This window comes from Lissotriton vulgaris, chromosome 1_1, assembly GCF_964263255.1.
Source record: "Lissotriton vulgaris chromosome 1_1, aLisVul1.2, whole genome shotgun sequence".
NCBI classification, from domain to species: Eukaryota; Metazoa; Chordata; class Amphibia; order Caudata; family Salamandridae; genus Lissotriton; species Lissotriton vulgaris.
This window is the reverse complement of record NC_141685.1, coordinates 1,239,578,458-1,239,590,588: the sequence shown is the minus strand read 5'-3', so window position 1 is coordinate 1,239,590,588 and position 12,131 is coordinate 1,239,578,458. Positions and strand designations below refer to the sequence as shown.

The 12,131-nt window shown below is 44.0% G+C and overlaps 1 protein-coding gene across 2 annotated transcripts in view; it reads right to left on the bottom strand.

Moving 5' to 3' along the window:
• RGS13 (regulator of G protein signaling 13) overlaps positions 1 to 12,131 on the bottom strand; it is a 361,972-nt gene that overhangs the window by 27,184 nt on the left and 322,657 nt on the right. The gene's annotated exons all lie outside the window — the stretch shown is intronic.

Sequence of the window (12,131 nt, the reverse complement as noted above, 5' to 3'; positions counted from 1 at the left end):
AAGAGGATGTCTGGAGGGTCCATGGGACACCTTTTCTCCTTTCCAGAGGACTTCCTTTAGGAAGCGCACTGAACGTGTGTTACCTCGTTGTGGTGCACTTTCAGTGCGCCTCCTAAAGGCGTGTTTGCCTCTGCCCTACGTCAGTAATAGGGCATGGGGACAGAGATAAAGAGTTCCTCTCATTTGCATGAGGTCTCGCCCAAATGCACTTTCTTGATAGTGCTGGCGCTAAATGTGTGCCAGCCCTATCTGTATTACAGAAGGGGCCGCACAAGCATCTGCCACCCCTTCCGTAATACCACAGTGCCCCAGTGTGGCACAAAGCAGAAGCAAACACCCATTGCGCCCCCGGGATTCTTCTGTAATATGGGCCCTGGTGTGAAACCTTTGCATTTGAGGCTGAGGATACAGACTATTAACAGTACCCGGTCCCTGGGAATAATGACATGTCCACTGTAGTGAAGAGAATCTGCCTTGAATGCGGATATTCCACCATGCGTGTGGGGACTCTGCACCTGTAACTTTACTACTGCTTCAGCACTCAAAATAAGTAAAGAACTACAGATCATGCTTAATATATTGTCCTACTATTTTTTTATGTTTGACTTTTCTGTCATGTTTCCATCTCTTGTGCTCTTTCTGTTATTGTTTATTTCATTTTATTTTGTCCTGCCCTATGCCATTACATTAGACGGCCCTCCAATGCTCTATTCTACTTTTTATGGTAAGTAGATTTCCCCCTGCGCTGGTTTTCTGATCTTCAAAGTCTAATTCCATCCATTCCTGGTTTTCCAATGGATCCTACTGCATTCAGTTCAGTATATTAAATACTTATCATATTATGCAACACACTTAAAATGTTATATTACTTTTTAGGTCAAGGTTCGATCGACCTGTTATATCTGCTCTGTGGTGTTTGTCAAACCCACTAATTGCCATTGGTTACTATCTTTGGTATTCAGAAATACTGGCTTGTTATTGGTGCAATTGTTTAAAGGCTCCTTTGACTGCTTAGTTCAGTCCCTGGCAATTTGACTCAAAGAACGTTTTCTTTGGTCATCACATTCTATAGAGTGTGATGGCCCCTCCTCCTTGTTTTCATTCCTCGTTATATTTTAAATCGCCAACAGGGTGCTTGCATGGCACGGCAGCACAAGATCCTGTATGCGTTCACGTAGGGCTTTTGTTCTCCCAAGTCTGTAAGCTAGCTCTAGCAAAACAGTCATGATTTGGGGAATAATTTCTGCTGTGTTTTGCACTAATATGTTGCAGCCCTCGCCACTGGATCAAATCTGTTGGGCAGCACACGCCACCCTCAAAGCGAGCACCACTCTCCGCTCTTACCGTCGGTGGAACGCTCTTCTCCATCTGGTTTATTTATTTCTCTTTTTCTAGTTGACCTCGACATCCGACTGCCAGGGTACACTCTGTCCTAGTGGTCGGGCAGCCCACCGCACTCCGCTCTTGTGTTTTGGCTGGGATGAGTTTGAATCATGCACAAGATAAAGTTGCAAACCTTTTTCAGCAACCCATGGTCGATTCAGCTCTTTGCATTATGTGCAGTCTCAGTTGTTACATTGTGTCACCAGGCAGCCCGGTAAGTACCAATGTGCAAAATAATATTGCTGGAAAGCTGGGACTGTTTCTATGCATTGTTACATTTGATAATGCTGATCGATGGCTAAGAGCAGACAAGTAAAATACAAAGCTGCAGTGCTGCTCCTAATGTAGAGAAGCACATAGACAGGGAAGCAGTCTTCTGACACGTGCTTAATTTTAGCTGGTAGGGGGCACTGGCACAGAATTTCCACATCAGGTACTAAGTGAGTGCAAAAGAGGGGAAAAAACAAACAGATCTGAAAGACGGAGGAAGGCAAACATGGACAAGCCGCCGAAAAGTGACAATGCTGTAACCTGCAAAAGTTTGATAAAGGGTGAGTGTCAGGTAATGGATCAAAGAGACAAAAAGTGGCTTAAGACTATCGTGGGGTAATGGTTTAGAGACATTAAGTAGGTTTGCGACTATCATGTTTGTAGTTTGGAGTGCGGATGTTTAATTTAATTATCTGTGGGCATCTGAGCAGAACTTTGGGCACCTCACAAACTAAGCAACTCTTCTCACAGATATCTGTATCTCTGCACTCACTAAAGATGGCGCCAAGAGTTTTTAGGTATCGCCTACGCAGAGCGCATGTGCTGCATAGGAGACCTTTAGCTGTCGTTCTGCTCTTTTTCGAAGGACATACTCGTGCTTGTGGTGGCATTCACCTTGCAGGAGCGAGCAGGAACGTGCCACAAGCATGAGTATGTGCTTTGAAAAAGAGCAGACTGCACAGGCACGCATGCACACCCGCAAACAGCTGCTGCTTCTCAGCGCGATTGATTTTGCGGCCGCGTCACTTTCGTGGCCGCGCCGCTTTCACGGCCGCACGGCCAATGCCGTTATACTCTGACAGTTTAAAACTGAATACCAAAAATATCCTGAAAACCTGACCTGTTCATCCGAGTGATGTGATAAACATTTGCCATACGTGCTTGTAGTGAACACTTGATGTATTTAGCAGCATAGCTTGTTTTATACCTATTGCATCACCAAGGCGTCATCGAGGCATCTCCGGAGATTAACATGCCTGCTGTAGCAGAGCTTCCTGTCCTTCCAAGGTTGAGTCGACTGACTCAACCTTTCATTTGTCAGGGTTCATGGAAAAGGTGCGATCTAATTTGAAGTGTGTTCTCATTGGCGTTCACTGTTATGGCATAGAGACATTTATGTACAGCTCTTTAATTGTGTGTGTTGCTAATGCACTTTTACACATTCCCCCCAAAAGAGGTACTTTTGCCAAAAATTATTTTTGCACCTAAATAAGCATCCAGCGGCGTAACACAGGCCCCCGCAGCCCCCGCGGTGCGGGGGGCCCAGCAGGCCAGGGGTCCCCCTGGCCTCACTAGTCTCAGCAGAGGAAAACCGAAGAAGATGGCTGCAAGGAAGGCAGCATTGCAAGGCTAGCAGACAGTAGCAGGTTAAATGAAACACTCTGACTGGCCTGGGGCGTTTTAACACAGCCCCCCCGGCAGGCCCAGGGCCCCCATGCTCCAAGGGCCCCCTCATGTCTTTTCAGACGGTGACGGCCTGTATTTAAAAATTTGGGACTTATTAACACAGGCCCCCGAAGGGGGCCCCCACGCTCCATCTAGGGGCCCCCTCACTCTCAGCACAGTAAGGAACTAAGACGCAGCACGGTAAGCCAGTTAGCCATGCCAAACAGTGTGCGCAACGACGGTGACACCGACATGACTCTATTTTTTTAAACTCTAATTATGGTGCTGTGCGTGCGCACGCCCTGCCTGCCTGCCCGAGCCTTTAAATTATTAAATAGTTGGCGCGCGTACACTGCGCTGGCAGGACTGCTTTTTATCTTCACAACAACTGAACAACATAATTTAAAATAAAATAAATGGTCCGTGCTCGTGGGCGTGGCCGTGGCCCATGTGGCGCACAGTTGTCTATGTGCGTTTGAGCGCGCGGTGCCGCGGTCTTTAGGGTGGGGTGGTGCTCGCCTCGTGACTAATAGTGCCAATTTTGTCATGTGCATTGTATGCGTGAAGCATGTGACTTTAGAAGAACAAAGAAGCAAGAACCAGAAGAAGGGTGCGGCCGCCGTGGTACTAAAGAGTAGTACCACTAGTACTACTAGCCCATGCAGGGCCCTGGTCTGGTGGCTAGCCCCTCGCCAAGTCAGTTGCCACCCTGTCTTCCGCTGCCCAGTGTGCCTGCCCCGCTCGCCTTTGCAGCAGACCAGCCTCAGGCCAGCCAGGCCTAAGGTGAGCGAGTATCTCGTTGTGTGTGTGTGTGTGTCCTGCTCAGGACTCGGAGCCGGACAGGCGCGGAGGATCAATGATAAGGAAGCCTGCCCGGCCCGTCAGTGCCCGCAATGCACTCAGCCTCAGGGCAGGGTGCAGGCAGCATTGGTCATTGGTGGCAGGTGGTAGAGAAATATCCCTTGTCTTAGCACTGGCAGGGCTGGGCTCAGGGCTGTAGTGGAGAGCTTATTTTAAACAACAATGGAGGAGTACCCCCTTTAAAGAAAAATACAAAGAAGGAGTTCTTCTGTATTTTGGAGCTTAAGGCTCAGGTTAGCACTAATTGCCCCAACCCTTAACAGGACAGTAGTTGTCCTTGAAGAAGACCCCTCACTCACCAACCTGGTTGGTGACATGCTTCATCATTGGGGTTCCACCCCATAGGCCGAGTGCCCATAGGGTGTGCTACGACACCTGGTTACAGTGGAGCGGGTTTCTTGTTTTTTTATATGTGCAAAAGGTAATTGTGATACGTGTATTAAAAAGGGCCAAGACTATTCACACCAAGACTTTATTCTTGAGTGCTTGAACCCTATTAAAAAACTGTGTGGCACCAGTGCCTATTTAGGAAGACTTTGGTGTCCAGAGAAGTGTGATAAATCTAAAAATAGCGTAGTGTGCTATGTGAGTAAGTTAAAAGTAGGTCTACATGTTTCAACCATTTGAAAAAGATTTTTTGGTTTTCGTCAGGACCGTGTGTTTTGAGCGGGGTGGTCCGCACACGCTAAGGCGCGTCCAGCCCTCGTTCAAATACAGACCACAAATTGTGGTCTGGTGTAAAAGAGTGTCTTTTCCTGGTTCAGGAGAAAAACCTGTAAGAAAAAAACATGTAGGGTTGGGTTTACATACTGGGGAGGACAAAACAAGGGTACACACTTAACAGATAATGTTCTTGGTGGGTTCACCAAAACTAAGGTGGTAGTAGAACACCTTGTGTATCAGGTCGTACCCGTGGTCTGTCTGTGGTACAAGACAGCAGTGCTCAGGCGGTAATTACCGGAGCGTGGATGTGCTAACAAAGAGAACTCAGCATCTAGTTCATATGCTGATTGTTGAGACAGGTGGAAGGGAGGAGGAGGTGTGGGAGAAATGTTTACATACAAAGATAGACGAAATAAAGCAGAGAGCAGTTCACTTTCCCCTATTAAGGAGGGTGTCTGGGACATTCGCCAAATTTGCCCTTGCATTAAAACTCATGAAGTATGCTCTGTAGGTTATCACAAAACTGAAACTCACATTTGAGGGTTATGTGCAGTCTCTCCTGGATGGTTCAGACTCCCTCTGTTTATCTGGAGGCAATTTTATATAGAAACCATACAAAAAGTGAAGGGAGGAATGTTTGCACGGTGAGCACAAAAACGATGAGTTGGAATGCATCCACTCCAGAGATCTGTTTGACCTCATTCTCAAAGGTTGGAATCCCCTTCATGTTCACTCAGCTTTATATCCTCGTGTAGATAAAATGAGTACTAATGAGTTGGGTATCGATAACGATCTGTTATGTCAGCATCAAGAGACCCCAGGGTGAACGAGCATTCTACAAATACACATGTTGTGTAATGTTATCTTAGAGTTTCTGGGCTGCCCAGCTGTTATCAGTTTAGTGGAATGTTGGGAAAAGATGGAGAAGGGCATGATGAAGTGGTCAGACTATTCTACAGGGTACAGACGGTCAATCTTAGTATTCCCTTCGTTTGTAATGAGCAAGTTTAGAATGGAGACTTTTGCTTGATTGGTAGTTGTACCTAATTGAGTAAGACTGAGGAAAAGGTATTGTTTGGTATTGCTTGTATTTTTGTTCAGACTGTGAAGGTTTGGACTCAGCTAGAAATATGTTATTTATAAGAGTGCGCTTAATCAGTTGTTCCACAAATACTTTGTTGTCACAAGATTATTAAGAGATTAAATATGTTTTAATAGGATCAATGTTAATAATTTTAATTTAGATCAAAGGACATTGGAAGATAGAAAGATGATATAAATTTCAGATATGCATTTTATGGAATTATTGTGCATTGCCGCTAACCCACAGTTGCATTTTACGTTTTCAAAGAACCCCCTGAGCCTGTGCGTCGATATGTATGGAATCGGATCGAACAGATGTACTGTTGCAAGTTAGGACAAGTACTGGTGATGCAACGTAGTACTGGCCCTTGAGTTAACATTCACACTGAGAGAGAGGAGTGGAAAAGTGTTTTTTGTGTGATCAGTTAGTGCAAATTTCATCTATGCACAAGGGCCCCCCAGTTGAATTGCAGAATTGCACCACGAGTGAAGCAATCTTTTAAAGTGGCATTTGCTGCAGGCACAGGCAGTGAATTTATCACACACACAACACCGCCTCTCGTTTCAGTTTCGTTTTTAGTAAAATGTCGGCCACTTGCTGTGAGGTAAGGAGGAGTTTTTGAACTATCGCTGTGGTACATTTCTTTCAAAACGTAGTACTATATTGGTCTTCATATAGCTATTTCTATTTCAGTTTGCGAGTCCTATATCACTTTTCTGCAATATTTCAATAGTGCTGCATACCCCTGACATGGTCATGAACCACTTCAATTTCTATTGGATTCCTGGTGTCCTTGGAGTGCATTGTTGGAAGGTGTTCATACTTTGGCCTGTATAAGACCTGTAGAGTAACACTCATGAGGGCTGACAGCATGGTGGAAGCATAGTGCACCTAATATCGCGGTGTATAGGCATGGATCTACCAGAGATTGTGGGAAAAGATGGTGTCGTCCATGCAGGTACTTAACAACTTTATTGCATGACAGTATGAAATGTGATGGTGTACATGGTGGGCCACACCGCCGGGGGTGGGGGGGTGGGGGGGCCTCCATGTGCTTTGCAGGGGGGGCCCTCAAGTTTCGTTACACAGAATTTCCAATGATGAGTCTTTCTTGGTATACCATATGGCAGGTAAATCAGTCGCAGTTATATCTGCAAAATATATGCGAATGAGAACCTGCTTGGTTTTGAGGTTTGTAGCTCGGAACTGAGGCAAACATCCAGTCTTACCACGTTGCCCCCGCTTTGACCTGCAGAACTCGCGTAATTGAGGGTCCACCCGCATAAACAACACCACAGTATCTATGCTTGACTTATTAGCATCACCTCCCAGGATTATCCCACACTTGGGATGAAGTCATAATAGCCAATTCTCATTCTTCCAAAAATAGACTGCAACCTTTGTAAAGGACAGAGGTCAACTCGCGTCGAGTTTTTTGAAAAGCCTACTTATCTCCTTCGTTACCGAAGCGCCAAGAGTTAGCACACTGAGTAGAGCCATTCTCTACCAATTCATTTGTTATTAATGTTTAGCTAAATATCTCTTTATCAGCTGTTTCGACTTAAACATAACCGGCCCATATTTATTCATAGCTTTTATATAGCGCTAGCTAGACCCAAAGGTATTTGAGCACTTTACATAGAATGCAAGGTCATTTGATTGAAGTATGTAAAGCGTTATGTAGGCAAGGTAGTTACAATATGTGGACATGGATGTATGACGTGACAACGCATACTGTTACCACGCATACCTTTACAACGCGGTATTTACAACGAATACCGTTACAACGCATAGCGCTTAGAGGTGCTGGATAGTGGTAAGTATAATTTTCTATTCCAACTCCAGTCCCCGTGGACACTAGGGAAGGTGTTGGATAGAAAATTATACTTATTCCCTATCCTAGAGCGCCCCCCAGCGCAATCCGTTGTAATGGTATGCGTGGTAATGCCTGCGTTCTAATGGTAGTGCGTTGTAAAAATTCCGTTGTAAACGTTGCATACCTGCGGACATTAACCATTACTAAAAAAAAAAAACGCTTTAAATGTGTATAAAGCACTTATGGCAGGTATTGCCGTTTCATAGCAGCCAACATGGCCCTGTTATAGAAGCCAGTGAGATGCATTTTATAGGTATTTGCGAATAGTAAGCCACGTTTAAGCAACTCTGTGCTTCTTTTGTCAACGTTAGAACGGTTAGATGCAGAGTTGGCCCTGTCAACATTAGAATCAGGGACTTTCAGATTATATGTTTCTACAGCAGACAGGATTAGAGGGCCTTATTTATGAAGGCCTTGTGCCGCCGGTGCGACACTTTTAACATGGGAAAAAGTGACGCATCGGTGGCGCAAGGCTTTCATAAATGAGGCAAGAGTATTTCTGATAACTGACTCTAGTGCAACATGTTTTGTTGTCTGCAGCAATGTACTTACTCTGTGATCTCGCTGCAAGGACAAATATCCCCAACAAACTGTGCAGCTTTGACATCCGTATCTTTTTCCTTGAAAGTTCCTGTCTTTGATGTTTGATAATTCTGAGTCAATGTGCACAGCATAGCACCATGTGATTTTTTATTTTATTTATATTTTTATGAAGCACAAACAAATGCTTAGAGGCGTCTCGTCCCTGCACCAGCCACAAAACAGAGAAACAATAAAAGTTCAGGAAATTAGCCTTGCCTGAAAAGCCAGGTTTTGAAGGCCTTCCTGAATCTGATAAGAGAGGTATGCACACTGGAAGCACGCACCAATAAATCAATAAATAAATGCATTTCACTACTCTTGGCCATCACAGAAGGATGTTCTCTCTTTATCACAATTTTTCTTCCTAGGAGTGCCAGTGAGCAAGCTTGTGTTCACTCTTCCAACTCCCTTGTAAGGAATTAAGCATGATGATAGTGTATTATCAAACACATTATTGTTAGATATCCACCAATGACAGGCTGTTGTGGCTACCTGCATCTTTGCTCCACTTATCTTGTCTGACTCGCCTGGGCTTCAAGGGCACTGGGGTTCATGACCAATTCTGGAAAGGGATGATGTAGGGACTCTTTGTTGGCACGCTTCGTGGTCATGAGTTCTCCCAAGTCAGAAAGGAAGTTCATGTTCATCCTGGAGTCATTATGAAGTAATCCAATGACTTCAGCTGGAATAATCCTGTAATGATCTGGTAAAGTCATTCAAAGCCACCCTGAAGTATGTGTATCGGGTGAAATATGTAAATGAGTTGACTCTAGAGGCATCACTAAAACTACCCCAGGATGATGCTCTGATGACTTCAATTGAAAGTGATGGTCTCCTACCTCCCAAGAATACTAAGTGACAACTTCTGGATGAGAGAGGATTACACCTGGATGATTCCAGGTCAACTTTAGGATGAGCGAGAATTGCTCTAGAATAATTTCATGATAACTTATTAGGTCCTGATGTTTTTAAGACAACTTTTAAATGAGTGTGGATTACTTTAGTATGATCTCATGACCACTTCAGGATGAGCTTACATTGATTAGGATGATCTTGTATCAACTGCACAGTAAGTGTAGATTACTCCATGAGTTGTTGGGGATTACTCTGAAAGATTAAATGTCAGCATTGGGTTGATTTACTTTTTGAAGTTTCTGTTATACAAGAACACACTCAGCAAATGTTACTTTCTATTCATGGTTCCTCAAAAAAATGTAAAACCCACAATTGATGGTAAGCAAATACTAGGGAGGTTACTGGCTCCATGTCAAAAATGAAATTGTGGTGGGATGCAATATGTCAGACACTGTTATAAAAGGCATCTGCAATAAAATAAGTTACTGGCAAAACTGTCAATATTCTGCATTCAAAAGTTGAGTTGTTCAAAAGAGGCCTAGCAGCTTGCATCACTATACCATGCCCCTTGGATCTTTCCTTCATTGGAGGTGCAAGCTATTAATGGAAGGTTTTTGTTTTGAAATATGGTGACTTTCTCTGGCAAAATACTGAAAAAACTGATTAAAATGAAATAGATCTTAAATGATGTGTGAACATTAACAAGTGTATAGAGAATCATTTTTGAGGCATGCTTCCTCCTCATGTTCTCCAAGAAGGACCAGCCATTGGCCTTGCCCAAAGATTTCTCATATATGAAAAAATAACAAAGCATACATTAGTAGCTTGTTTCAAATACTTTATTTTACGTTTTTTTATAAGCAAAAAGAGAAAAGGAACCCCCTAAATTGTACAGTGTTCAGCATGAAATATTAAGGTTATGGCACAATCTACAGAAGTGTTCCTTATTATGTTTCAAACTGCTTTTCTTCCTACAAAAACAAGAAAGGAGAGGTTTCAAGCTTTGCAAAATATGGACCACTAGTTTGAATTTTAAAATGTAACGGTCAAGGGAGGAAGGAAGACATGTGGGCTAAATTATAGATGAAGAGAAAATGGAAGGCCGAAAAAGTAAAGCAACCAGAGTTACAAGTACTATGGGTTATCAAGGGCTGTATTATCTAATGCAACCCAGAGACACAAAGGACATTTGCAGCCACTTCTCACGCCCATGTGGGCACTTTAGTTTGACAAAAGGGGCAACATACACTTGTGCAGCTCCTTCTGTAACATGGTAAGTGCCAGTGCTATCTAAAGGTGACATTCCCTGATTGAATCGGGGTGTAGTCTCATGCAATGAGGAAACTACTTTGCCTCTGCACCCAAACCGCATTATGGACATCAGTGAAGAGGTCATCAGGAGGCACACTTTACTGTGCCTCCCTCTGAAAGGCCATCCAGTGGGTACCCCAAACATCCCCCTTCAGGCGGACGCAGTCATTCACTTCACCTGCCTGCAGGAGGAGCTCTGTTCCCTGTTTGAATTGCTCACCAGCTGATGCTTCCACTGTGAAACCAGCATTGGCATAGCCAACAGGTCTCGCCTTTGGGACCTTATAAGTGTTTAGCCACGCAACAGTTGATGCTGTTGCACCAAGGATATTCTGCTGGACAACTAAACACTTATAAGGTCCCAAAGGCGAGACCTATTGGCTATGCCAATGCTTGTTTATAACTTCTTGTGTTCCAGGGTGAACGCGCAGCTGACGGCGACTTTTTTTATGCGTGTGACGCCTTCAATCAGCTCTGGCATATTAGCCAAGAGCAGCTTGCATTCTGGGACTTGGAGGTTCTATTTTAATATTATAAACAGAGGCCCAAACATGACAGCATGAGAAAAACTGTTGAGTGAAAGAGCAGAAGTAAAGTACCTGAGGTAAAAGCACGAGTCGAGGTAGAGAGAAGCTTTTAAAGGTCAGTGATGGATCATAGGATCTGGATTCAAAGATGTTTTGGTGGAGTCTGGATCACATGACTCAAATCTGAATATAAAGTGGGATGAACTGCCTGTGCGGCTTAAGTGGGCAGGTGTATCCACATGTGAACTGTAAGAAATTGGCAATGCTGTTCATTTTAGTGAAGAATATCTGCTTCTACCCCATTCTGCAAGCACAGTGCCAACATACACTGCACTCTTTGCTACCCTTTTAATCAGCTGTCAGTTAGCCACCCTCCAGCCGAGGTGCCAACCCTGGCTAACATGCTGGTGAGCCGTACTCAAGTACCTAAACACTCCACAGTGGATGAATCCCTCCTGCCAGTAATATTGCTTTCCCGCAAGGCAAGTTTGTAAAGCAGTTGTTTTGACTGCTCCGTGATGCGATGAGAGAGACCGGTAGAAATGTGTGAATACTCAGAATTTTAACTCCCCTTTTTAAAAACATCCGGCTTCTTCCATTACACTTCAAGACCTGTGTGAAACTGACTCAAACATTAGGACGTGTTTGTCACTGTTTTTACTTACGCATTGCTGCCATATGCTCTGTGCATTAAAACTGTGATTCGGCTACACATAGTATATTCCTCCGTCACAAAAAGTGGGATTCTCAACAGTAAATTTTACTGCATGCACAATAATGTGCTGCATAGGTAAATGCAACTAAGGTCCCAAAGATGAGACCGATTGCATTGCAAATGCTTGTTTGCCATGGAAGCAGTTGTTTTTCTTCTTAGTGTCTTTCCAAAGGCACATATGGAGCCGCCTTTGGGGAAATATTCTGTGACGGCAATTTAACCTTAATGAAATTGGCAACACAACAAATAGGATCAAAGACCATACCCCCAAAATGAGGGTGCAATATCAGTCTCACATTATTACCTGTATCCCTGACAGGCTGGAATGTTTCCCCAGCATACTTACTTGTCTGCAGTTCTTTGAGGAATTACGTACTTTACATGCCAATCTTACTTGGGAGAGGCACCTCAGACATTGGTCAGGTCAGTATTTATAGGGCATAACTATCAATAGTGCAGCAGGTGCAGTTGCAGCAGGGCCCAGTTGTGCGGGGGCATGCTGGAAATTACTTATGAATGTCTTTCACTATGTATCAGTGGGTTTAGGGCTCATGTTCCTTTATTACATTAGGGCCCACAGCATCCTAGCTAAATCAGTGCAGCATTCGTAAATGTGAA